This window comes from Triticum dicoccoides, chromosome 1B (assembly GCF_002162155.2).
Source record: "Triticum dicoccoides isolate Atlit2015 ecotype Zavitan chromosome 1B, WEW_v2.0, whole genome shotgun sequence".
Classification (NCBI taxonomy): domain Eukaryota; kingdom Viridiplantae; phylum Streptophyta; class Magnoliopsida; order Poales; family Poaceae; genus Triticum; species Triticum dicoccoides.
In genome coordinates, this window is record NC_041381.1 from 321,609,473 (window position 1) to 321,621,858 (window position 12,386).

Consider the following 12,386-nt stretch of genomic DNA (forward strand, 5'->3'; position numbering starts at 1 on the left):
GCCGAAATCCATGGCAGCCCTCACATCACTCATAACCTGCTTCTGCGCGGGAGAGGACAGCTGGCTAGCCTGCAGTAACAACCTCAGCAAAAATTCTGGCAGTCCGGATACCAAGGACCACAATGGCAGGTCGCGTCGCAACAAGAACAAACGCCGCGTTAACGGCGATAACACTGAGGATACGACAGTCAACGCCGGATTCAGAGGCTCCAAACCCGGTCAGCGGAAAAAGCCATTCAAAAGAACTACTCCGGGCCCGTCCAATTTGGACCAAATACTCGACCGCTCGTGCCAGATACACAGCACCCCCGAAAAGCCAGCTAATCACACAAACAGGGATTGTTGGGTATTCAAGCAGGCAGGCAAGTTAATTGCCGAAAACAATGACAAGGGGTTGCATAGCGATGACGAGGAAGAGACCCGGCCGCCGAATAATAGAGGACAGAAGGGTTTCCCCCCACAAGTGCGGGCGGTAAACATGATATACGCAACCCACATACCCAAGAGGGAGCGGAAGCGTGCACTCAGGGACGTATACGCGATGGAGCCAGTCACCCCGAAGTTCAACCCATGGTCCTCCTGCCCGATCACTTTTGATCGAAGGGACCACCCCACCAGTATCCGCCATGGCGGATTCGCCGCATTGGTTTTAGACCCAATCGTTGATGGATTTCACCTCACCAGAGTCCTGATGGACGGCGGCAGCAGCCTGAACCTGCTTTATCAGGATACAGTGCGCAAGATGGGCATATACCCCTCAAGGATTAAACCCACAAGGACGACCTTCAAAGGCGTCATACCAGGTGTAGAGGCCAACTGTACAGGCTCAGTCACACTTGAAGTGGTCTTCGGATCCCCGGATAACTTCCGAAGCGAGGAGTTAATCTTCGACATAGTTCCGTTCCGCAGTGGCTATCATGCTCTGCTCGGACGGACCGCGTTTGCAAAGTTCAATACGGTGCCGCACTACGCATACCTCAAGCTCAAGATGCCAGCCCCTCGAGGAGTCATCACAGTCAACGGAAACACTGAACGCTCCCTCCGAACGGAGGAACACACATCGGCTCTCGCGGTAGAAGTACAAAGCAGCCTCTTAAGGCAATTCTCGAGTCCGGCCGTTAAGCGACCGGACACGACTAAACGCCCCCGGAGTAACATACAACAAGACCACCTGGCACGTTCCGAGCACGCGTAGCAATGCGGCCCCAACCCCAGCCCTTGCAAAATTGCAAGACTGTTCCTTCGCATACATCACTATGCTCTGGAGATACCATGGGCATAGGGGGAGGGGCACGACCACGACAGGCCCAGAGTGCGGCTCAACCACACTGTGTCATCTTTTTTTCCTTTTTTCTTATCAACAGGACTCCATTTACCAGAGGCCCTGTCCGGCAGCAGACCTGCCGAACTCACGATGCAACAGCCAGGGGAGGAGAAAAGCTACAACGAGTATCCAGGTGGTCTCCATTTCGAGCATTATACCTGTTTTATACACCATTCCGCAGCCTACCCCTGGAGGGGGACATGTTTAATAGTCCTACCTCTTGCTTACCGCACTATTTGTATCGTTCTGCATTCATGGCAGTATTCCTTGAATAAACAATGCATCGCTTTTTGCTTATAATTGCATTTATTTCTTATATATATGTTCATTTATGACATGTTGCATCCGTACACTCTGGTACGGCTAAACACACCAGGGGCTTAAGTTCCCCACATTATGGTGTGATAAGTCTGAACACTTTCACAAGTGTGGCACCCCGAACTTATAGCATTATATGCATCAGCTCCGAATCATGTCTTGGGTCAATAGTTGGGTTTGCCCGGTTCCCATGTTTTGGTACCTTACGTTCCATTATATCGGCTAAGGTAGCACTGGGAGAACCACTGCGATTGCGCCCTGGTTGAGCTGGGCGAGCGCCTCAGTGGAGAAAGCTAAAACTGACCGTCATGATAAGGCGAGAGCTGGTCGCTGTTCGAGAGGTCTTTTCGAGTCCCTAAAGACTTATGTCGCTTAGAGCGAGGAACCGGCTTTGTCTGGCCTAGGCGTGGATAGCGCCCCGAACTCGGTCTTCCGAATACTAGGGGCTTTGCCGAAATTTAAAATTATAGAATTCTATGGCTAAGTGAGAGTGTTCAAGCATTATAAGTCCGGTTGCCTTGTTCGTTGTGCTGAGTGCCTCCCTAGATGGACCCAAAAATGGGAACAGGAGCGCTCAAGTTTATCCCGAACACCCCAGCACTCGTGGCATGGGGGCTGAAGTCGACGACTTGCCATCTCTCAGATTTGATAAACGGCTGCACATAAGGTAATATTTTAAATTAATAAGCGTTGCTTAGCGCATATGAACAATGTTTTCAGCGCACAGGATAACAAAATGCGAGTCTACTCAAATATTACATCTTTCGAGCACTCACCCGGAATCATGCAGGCACCCTTCTGGACACTCTTATACTACATTTCGGGCGTGCGATACTTCTTGCCCGCCAGCGGCGCGTCCGTCAGAAGCTTCTCAGCGTCCATCCTGCCCCAGTGCACTTTTGCACGGGCAAGGGCCCAATGGGCACCTTCAATGCAGGCGGAGTGCTTGACGACTTCAACCCAGGGACACACGTCCACCAGCCGCCGCACCAGGCCGAAGTAGCTCCCAGGCATGGCCTCCTGGGGCCACAGCCGAACTATGAGGCCCTTCATGGCCTGTTCGGCCACCTTGTGGAGCTCGACCAGCTGCTTCAGCTGGTCGCTAAGGGGCACCGGATGTCCGGCCTCAGCATACTGAGACCAGAAGACCTTCTCCGTTGAGCTCCCCTCCTCGGCCCGATAGAATGCGGCAGCATCGGACACGCTGCGGGGCAGATCTGCGAACGCTCCTGGAGAGCTCCGAATGCGGGTAAGTAATAGGTAATTCACATTTACATGCTTACTTTGCATGAAAAATGCCTTACCCGCCGCTATCTTCTTTAACGCCTCGATTTCCTGGAGGGCCTTGTGGTCTTCGGCCTTAGCGGCTTTGGCACTCTCAAGAGCCGATGCAAGCTCGGACTCTCGAGTCTTTGAGTCGCGCTCCACACTCTCGTGCTTTTCCATGAGAGCCTGGAGCTCTTGCTGCACCTCCGCCACCCGCGCCTCCTTCTTCTCTCGCTCGGCTTGCTCCGCGGCCGCATTGCGTTCGGCCGCGGACACCGCCTCCTTCAGGGTCGCCACCTCGTTCGTGGCCCCTGGAGTACCCACGTTATCCTTGTTATTTCTCTTGCAACCAAAATCCTTTTCTGTAAGGTACAAATTTAATACGGTGTTACTCACTGTCGGTGTCAAAACCGGCGGATCTCGGGTAGGGGGTCCCGAACTGTGCGTCTAGGCGGATGGTAACAGGAGGCGAGGGACACGATGTTTTTACCCAGGTTCGGGCCCTCTCGATGGAGGTAAAACCCAACTCCTGCTTGATTGATATTTATGATATGGGTAGTACAAGAGTGGATCTACCACGAGATCAAGGTGGCTAAACCCTAGAAGCTAGCCTATGGTATGATTGTTGTAATGGTTGTTCGTCCTACGGACTAAAACCCTCCGGTTTATATAGACACCGGAGAGGGCTAGGGTTACACAGAGTCGGTTACAATGGTAGGAGATCTACATATCCGTATCGCCAAGCTTGCCTTCCACGCCAAGGAAAGTCCCATCCGGACACGGGACGAAGTCTTCAATCTTGTATCTTCATAGTCTTGGAGTCCGGCCGATGATGATAGTCCGGCTATCAGGACAGCCCCTAGTCCAGGACTCCCTCAGTAGCCCCTGAACCAGGCTTCAATGACGATGAGTCCGGCGCGCATATTGTTCGGCATTGCAAGGCGGGTTCCTTCTCCGAATAATTCATAGAAGATTGTGAACACCAGGATAGTGTCCGGTTCTGCAAAAATAAATTCCACATTCCACCGTAGAGAGAATAATACGCACACAAGCTCAATCTGCTAACGTGCTTTGTGGCGTGACATCATGCCATTACCAGGCCTTTACTTGAATCATTTTTTATTATACCACCTCAGCGCGTTTAGCGAAGCGGTTTCCTTGGCACGTCTTGTCGAAGCAGAGATCGTGTTCCCCTTATTCCAGGATTCTCATCAATACGGACGTGGGTAACCCAACCGCGCCATTGATGGTGGCGCTTGGGAGATAAGCGAGTTTTACCAGGCCGGTGGGGATGCATAGTCTTCGTCCATCCATATATAAGGGGATAAGGATCCACCTTTTTTACCTACGCCTTCTTCCTCCTTTGCTTATCCATCTCCGCGCACTCGAGCTCCAGCGCCCAAGTCCGCGCATCTCGTCTCAACCTGCTCCAGCCATGTTCGGAGCGGGAGGCAAGTGGATGACCTCCTCCATTACGGAGGAGCACATCGAGAAGCTGCGCGGCGCCGGATACATGTCCAGCGACATCGCGCACCGGCTGCCCGACAAGGGGCAGCTCATCCCCACCCCCAGGCCCCATGAGAGGGTCGTATTCCTTCCCCACCTCCTTCGCGGACTAAGCTTCCCACTTCATACCTTCGTCCGGGGGCTCATGTACTACTACGGCCTGGACTTCCACGATCTGGCGCCAAACTTCATCCTCAACATCTCGGCGTTTATCATCGTGTGTGAGGCCTTCCTCTGCATCCAGCCCCACTTCGGCTTGTGGCTAAAAACCTTCAATGTCAAGCCGAAGGTAGTGAAGGGCATCCAAGCGGAGTGCAGAGGCGCCATGGTGGGAAAGATGCCCAACGTCCTCTGGCTCGAGGGCGCCTTTGTGGAAACCATCAAAGGGTGGCAATCGGGGTGGTTCTATATCACCGAGCCGCGTGACCCTAAATGGGCTGCGGCCACCGAGTTCAGATCTGGTTCCCCCATGCAGCTCACCTCCTGGAAAGAGAAGGGCTTGCTATGGGGCAGTTCGGAGGAGCTGACCGGATTCCAGTCCTGTCTCCAGACCTTTGTGAACAAGAAGCTCAAGCTTGTCAACGTGATCCAGGTCATGCTCGTCCGCCGAATTCTCCCCTGCCAACAACGGGCCTTCAACCTGTGGGAGTTCGATCCGGCACAACACCGGACCCTGAGCGGGCTCTTCGACACGACGTACGAAGCTGCCTGGAGGGTGCTGTTCAAGGGGGGAGAAGCCCCCGCATCCGCGACTGAAGATTGCGGGTTCAGCACGAAACGCCCGGCCGGTGCGGTAAGTTATCCTTTATGGGACACATATTTCTATAGTTTGACTCTATGTGGGATCTAAAATTCCCAATGCCTTTAACAGGACTGGCAGAGGACGTCCGGACAGGTTAACTGTCCGGCTCCCCTTCCTGAAGAACCAGCGGATGCCCGTTTAACGGGGCTGCTAGTCCCGGCACTCTATGTGGTGCCGGAGAAGAAGGCCAAGAAGAAGGCCACGGGAACCCGAAGGAGTTCCCGGCACCAGGTGGTATCGGACTCATCGTACGATGACTCCGAGGCGGAATCCTCCCCCGAAGGCGAGGAGGAAAAAGAAGACTCTCCCCAGGAGGGGGGAGAGAGGAAGAGGAAGGCTTCCCCAACGGGGGAGGCCGAGGGGTCCAAGAGGGGAAGGACCCTTCCTCCGGACAGCTCCGCCAACGACAGCGACGAGGAGTGGCCCTCAAGGGCCAAGCCCCTGGCAAGATCGTAAGTATCCGGACTCCTGAGTGATTTGTAATTTCTTTTTCGTGCCACGTAGTGTCCTTATAATGCCGCATACTATCTATAGCCCGGCCGAGGAGGATCTTCCCGCTTCATCCAGCGGGTCCTTGGCCCCGTCGGATGTAGATTCCATTCCGACCGCCTCCACCCCTCGCGATGCTGAGGACGCCGAGGTGGGATCCCAGGAGGGGACCCGCCAGGAGGGGGAGGCTCCGAAGGTGCCACAAGGCAACCTCCCGGACTTCGTGCCGGACTCCGCACAGGAACCCGCAGTGGTTCCGGAGTCCGGCAGGCGGCCCCTTCATAAGAAGGGCAAGACCGTGACACCGGCAGCCTCCGTCCATCCGGAGGCGCCGGACAACTTGTTGGAGGCGCTCAACGACGCTTCCATCGAGGAAGAACACCGCACTATTATGAGTGCGGTGATTCAGAAGGTTCAGCTCGCCAAGAGCGGGCTGACCGAAGCTTGCAGCAGCCTTCTAACAGGCTTTGAGGTAAGAAGTTTTAAAATATGCGATGTAATACCGCATAGATAGTAGCCCCTGATGCTTGGTTCGGTGTTCGGAAAGAAAAACCAAACTGAGGATCTAAAAAAGATATACACAGGAGTTCTAAAAATTATGTCGATATGGGTTTGCAGGCTGCGCTGCTGACCTCTGCCGCACTGACTGCGGAGGTCAGTGCTTTGAAGCAGGACCTCGAGCGGACCGAGAAAGAGCTCGGTCTTGCCAAGAAGCAGCTCGAGGACAAAGAAGGTGAGTACCACTGTATTAAATTTGTACCTTACAGAAAAGGATTTTGGTTGCAATGGAAATAACAAGGATAACATGGGTACTGCAGGGGCCATGAACGAGGTGGCGACCCTGAAGGAGGCCGTGTCTACGGCCGAACGCAATGCAGCCGCGGAACGAGCGGAGCGAGAGAGGCAGGAGGCGCGGGTGGCGGAGGTGCGGCAAGAGCTCCAAGCTCTCATGAAAAAGCATGAGAGTTTGGAGCGCGACTCGAAGACTCGAGAGTCCGAGCTTTCCTCGGCTCTTGAAAGTGCCAAAGCCGCTAAGGCCGAGGCCCATAAGGCCCTCCAGGAGATTGAGGCGGTGAAGAAAATAGCGGCGGGTAAGGCATTTTTCATGCAAAGCAAGCATGTGAATGTAAATTACCTGTTACTTACCCGAATTCGGAGCTCTCCAGGAGCGTTTGCAGATCTGCCTCGCAGCGTATCCGATACTGCCGCATTCTACCGGGCCGAGGAGGGGAGTTCAACGGAGAAGGTCTTCTGGTCCCAGTATGCTGAGGCCGGACATCCGGTGCCCCCTAGCGACCAGCTGAAGAAGCTGGTCGAGCTCCACAAGGTAGCCGAGCAGGCCATGAAGGGCCTCATAGTCCGGCTGTGGCCTGGAGAGGCCATGCCTGGGAGCTACTTCGGCCTTGTGCGGCGGCTGGTGGATGTGTGCCCCTGGGTGGAGGTCATCAAGCGCTCCGCCTGCATTGAAGGTGCCCGTCGGGGCCTTGCCCGCGCAAAGGTGCACTGGGGCAGGCTGGATGCTGAGAGGCTTCTGACGGACGTGCCGCCGGCGGGCAAGGAGTATCGTACGCCCGAAATGTACTATAAGACTGTCCTGAAGGGTGCCCGCAAGATTGCGGATGAGTGCCCCAGAGATGTAATTTTTTAGTAGACTCGCAATGTGTTATCCTGTGCGCTGAAAACCTTGTTTGTATGCGCTAAGCAACGCTTATTTAATTTAAAATATTACCTTCTGTGCGGCCGTTTATCAAATCTGAGAGATGGCAAGTCGTCGGCTTCAGCCCCCATGCCACGAGTGCTGGGGTGTTCGGGATAAACTTGAGCGCTCTTGTTCCCATTTTTGGGTCCATCTAGGGAGGCGCTCAACACAACAAACAAGGCAACCGGACTTATAATGCTTGAACACTCTAATTTAGCCATAGAATTCTATAATTTTAAATTTCGGCGAAGCCCTTAGTGTTCGGAAGACCGAGTTCGGGGCGCTATCCACGCCTGGGCCAGACACAGCCGGTTCCTCGCTCTAAGCGGCATAAGTCTTTAGGGACTCGAAAAGACCTCTCGAACAGCGACCAGCTCTCGCCTTATCATGACGGTCAGTTTTAGCTTTCTCCACTGAGGCGCTCGCCCAGCTCAACCGGGGCGCAATCGCAGTGGTTCTCCCAGTGCTACCTTAGCCGATAGAACCGAACGTAAGGTACCAAAACATGGGAGCCGGGCAAACCCAACTATTGACCCAAGACATGATTCGGAGCCGATGCATATAGTGCTATAAGTTCGGGGTGCCGCACTTGTGAAAGTGTTCGGACTTCACACCATAATGCGGGGAACATAAGCCCCTGGTGTATTCGGCCGTACCAAATTTTATGGATGCAAGATGTCATAAATGAACATATATATAAATAAAGGGAATGCAATTATAAGCGAAAAATGATGCATTGTTTATTCAAGGAGTTCTGCTGTGAGTGCAGAACGATACAAATAGTGCGGTAAGCAAGGGTTTGGACTATTAGACATGTCCCCCTCCAGGGGTAGGCTGTGGAATGGTGCAATAAAACAGATTTAATGCTCGTAATGGAGACCACCTGAGTGTTCGTCGTAGCCCTTATTCCTCCCTGGCTGTTGCATCGTGAGTTTGGCAGATCTAGTGCCGGACAGGGCCTCTTGTAAACGGAGTCCTGTGGATAAAATAAAATAAAAAAAGGAAAAGAAAAAGAGCGACACACTTAGGAGCCCCTGGTGTGGTTGAGCCGCACTCTAGGCCTGTCGTGGTCGTGCCCCTCCCCCTATGCCCAAGGTTTCTCCAGAGCGTAATGATGTACGCGGGGAGCTTGTCTTGCAATCATGCAAGGGCTGTGGTTGGGGCCGCATTGCTACGCATGCTCGGAACGTGCCAGGTGGTCTTGATGTATGTTACTCCGGGCGTGTTTAATCATGTCCGGTCTTTTAACGGCCGGACTCAAAAATTGCCTTAAGAGGCTGCTCTGTACTTCTGCCGCGAGAGCCGCTGTGTGTTCCTCCATTCGGAGGGAGCGTTCAGTGTTTCCGTTGACCGTGATGACTCCACGAGGGCCTGGCATCTTGAGCTTGAGGTATGCATAATGCGGCACCGCATTGAACTTTGCAAACGCGGTTCGTCCGAGCAGGGCGTGATAGCCACTGCGGAACAGGACTATGTCGAAGATTAACTCCTCGCTTCGGAAATTATCCGGGGATCCGAAGACCACTTCCAGCGTGACCGAGCCTGTATAGTTGGCCTCGACGCCTGGTATGACGCCTTTGAAGGTCGTCTTTGTAGGTTTAATCCTTGAGGGGTCTATGCCCATCTTGCGCACTGTATCCTGATAAAGCAGGTTCAGGCTGCTGCCGCTGTCCATGAGGACTCTAGTGAGGTGAAATCCATCGACGATTGGGTCTAAAACCAATGCGGCGAATCCGCCATGGCGGATACTGGTGGGGTGGTCCCTTCGATCGAAAGTGATCAGGCAAGAGGACCATGGATTGAACTTCGGGGCGACTGGCTCCATCGCATATACGTCCCGAAGTGCACGCTTCCGCTCCCTCTTGGGTATGTGGGTTGCGTATATCATATTTACCGTCCGCACTTGTGGGGGGAAACCCTTCTGTCCTCTACTGTTCGGCGGCCGGATCTCCTCCTCGTCGTCGCTATGCAGCCCCTTGTCATTGTTTTCGGCAATTAACTTGCTTGCCTGCTTGAATACCCAACAATCCCTGTTGGTGTGGTTAGCTGGCTTTTCGGGGGTGCCATGTATCTGGCAAGAGCGGTCGAGTATTCGGTCCAAATTGGACGGACCCGGAGTGGTTCTTTTGAATGGCTTCTTCTGCTAACCGGGTTTAGAGCCTCTGAATCCGACGTTGACTGCCGTATCTTCAGTGTTATCGCCGTTGACACGGTGTTTGTTTTTGTTGCGACGCGACCTGCCATTGCGGTCCTTGCTGTCCGGACTGTCAGTATTTTTGCTGAGGTTGTTACTGCGAGCTAGCCAGCTGTCCTCTCCCGCACAGAAGCGGGTCATGAGTGATGTGAGGGCTGCCATGGATTTCGGCTTTTCCTGTCCTAGGTGCCGGGCCAACCACTCGTCGCGGATGTTGTGTTTGAAGGCTGCGAGGGCCTCTGCATCCGGACAGTCGATTATTTGATTTTTCTTTGTTAAGAACCGTGTCCAGAACTGTCTGGCCGATTCGTCTGGCTGCTAGATTATGTGGCTTAGGTCATCGGCGTCTGGTGGTCGCACATATGTGCCCTGGAAGTTATCAAGAAATGCAGCTTCCAGGTCCTCCCAACACCCAATTGACTCTGCTGGCAAGCTGTTAAGCCAATGCCGAGCTGGCCCTTTAAGCTTGAGTGGGAGGTACTTGATGGCGTGGAGATCGTCACCGCGGGCCATATGGATATGAAGGAGATAATCTTTGATCCAAACCGCGGGGTCTGTTGTGCCATCGTAGGATTCAATGTTCACGGGTTTAAACCCTTCAGGGATTTGATGATCCATTACTTCATCTGTGAAGCATAGTGGGTGTGCGGCGCCTCTATATTGAGCAATATCACGACGTAGCTCAAAAGAGTTTTGTCTGCTGTGTTCGGCCCGGCCGGAGTTGCTGTATCCGGCGCGACGGTAGTCGTCGTGGGTCATGGGGCGCCTGCGTGATCCGTAGATAGATCTTGATTGGCTTGCCTTATCCTCCAATATATCCCGCAAGTCCAGCGCATTCCCCCGTGACTTCGTGCTTTTCGAGCGGTGCCGGGGTACGGCTCTGTCGGAGGGCTTGGATGCCTCTCTGTCGCGGCCACGAGGTGATCGGTCTGCCGTATTGTGCGCTGGTGATGAAGGTTTGTATGCTTCCTCCTCTAGTCGGGGGAGCAACTTGCGTTTTGGGTAGCTTTTGGAGGGGCGTTCGAGTTCATACTCTTCGGCCGCGAGGACCTCTGTCCATCTGTCGGCCAGCAGGTCTTGATCAACCTGAAGCAGTTGCTACTTTTTCTTTAGGCTGTTCGCCATGGCCATTAGCCTGTGTTTAAAACGCTCTTGTTCGACGGGATCCTCGGGCACGACGAATTCATCGTCATTGAGGCTTGCCTCGTCTTCGGAGGGAGGCATGTAATTTTCGTCCTCCTCGTCTGCCGCTCTCTCCTGAGGGCTGGCTACTCCGTCCTCCTGTGCTGAATTGTGCTGGAGGGGGTTGTCTTCGGCACTCTCTGGGGTGTTATTATCTCCGGTGCCAGAATCTCCATTCTTGCTGTGGCGGGATTTAGAGCGGCGCCGCTGACGTTGGCGCTTGGGCTGTTTCTTAGAGGAATCTGCCTCTGCTGCTTCTTCGTCGTCCCCATCCTTTGGGGTGTCCACCATGTATATGTCATATGACGAGGTGGTCTTCCAATGCCCTGTAGGCACTGGTTCTTGATCGTCTCCGGCATCGTCATCCATACCGTCGATGTCTTCGGAGTCATAGGCTAGCATGTCGGTTAGATCGTCGACAATGGCTACAAAGTGGGTGGTGGGTGGGCTTCGAATTTCTACGTCGTACGCATCCTAGCCATCCTGGCTGCAGTCCGGCCAGGGCTCTCCTGATAACGAGAGATACTTTAGCGAATTCAGGATGTCGCCAAAGGGTGAGTGCTGAAAGATGTCCGCAGCGGTGAACTCCATCGGCGCCCAATCGGATTCGATTGGCAGGGGCGCCGGAGGTTCGGAGTCCGGCACCTCGGAGTCACAAGCTTTGTAAGGGACAAGGTCGGTATTCGGCTCTATCGCCATAGAAGTTGCAGCCCCCGAGGCGGTGTCCAACCACCTGTCCTCGATCTGCGCGGTCGGCTCTGAACTATGGGTCAGAGCGGACTTGTGTGCGGCCTCCAGGGTACTGTCCGGCGGCAGAGCTAGATCATGCCCATCGTGAGAGTGCGGCACGCTCGGCTGCGGCTCGACTCCATCGAAGATCAAGTCCCTGCGGATGTCAGCCGTGAAGTTTAGGCTTCCAAACCTGACCTGATGGCCAGGGGCGTAGCTTTCGATCTGCTCCAAACGGCCAAGTGAATTGGCCCGCAGCGCAAAGCCGCCGAACACGAAGATCTGTCCGGGGAGAAAAGTCTCACCCTGGACGGCGTTGTTGTTGATTGAAGAAGCCATCAAGCCTATCGGTGACGACACAGAGGAACTCTCAATGAAAGCACCAATGTCGGTGTCAAAACTGGCGGATCTTGGGTAGGGGGTCCCGAACTGTGCGTCTAGGCGGATGGTAACAGGAGACGAGGGACACGATGTTTTTACCCAGGTTCGGGCCCTCTCGGTGGAGGTAAAACCCTACTCCTGCTTGATTGATATTGATGATATGGGTAGTACAAGAGTGGATCTACCACGAGATCAAGGAGGCTAAACCCTAGAAGCTAGCCTATGGTATGATTGTTGTAATGGTTGTTCGTCCTACGGACTAAAACCCTCCGGTTTATATAGACACCGGAGAGGGCTAGGGTTACACAGATTCGGTTACAATGATAGGAGATCGACATATCCGTATCGCCAAGCTTGCCTTCCACGCCAAGGAAAGTCCCATCCGGACACGGGACGAAGTCTTCAATCTTGTATCTTCATAGTCTTGGAGTCCGGCCGATGATGATAGTCCGGCTATCCGGACACCCCCTAGTCCAGGACTCCCTCACTCACCTTC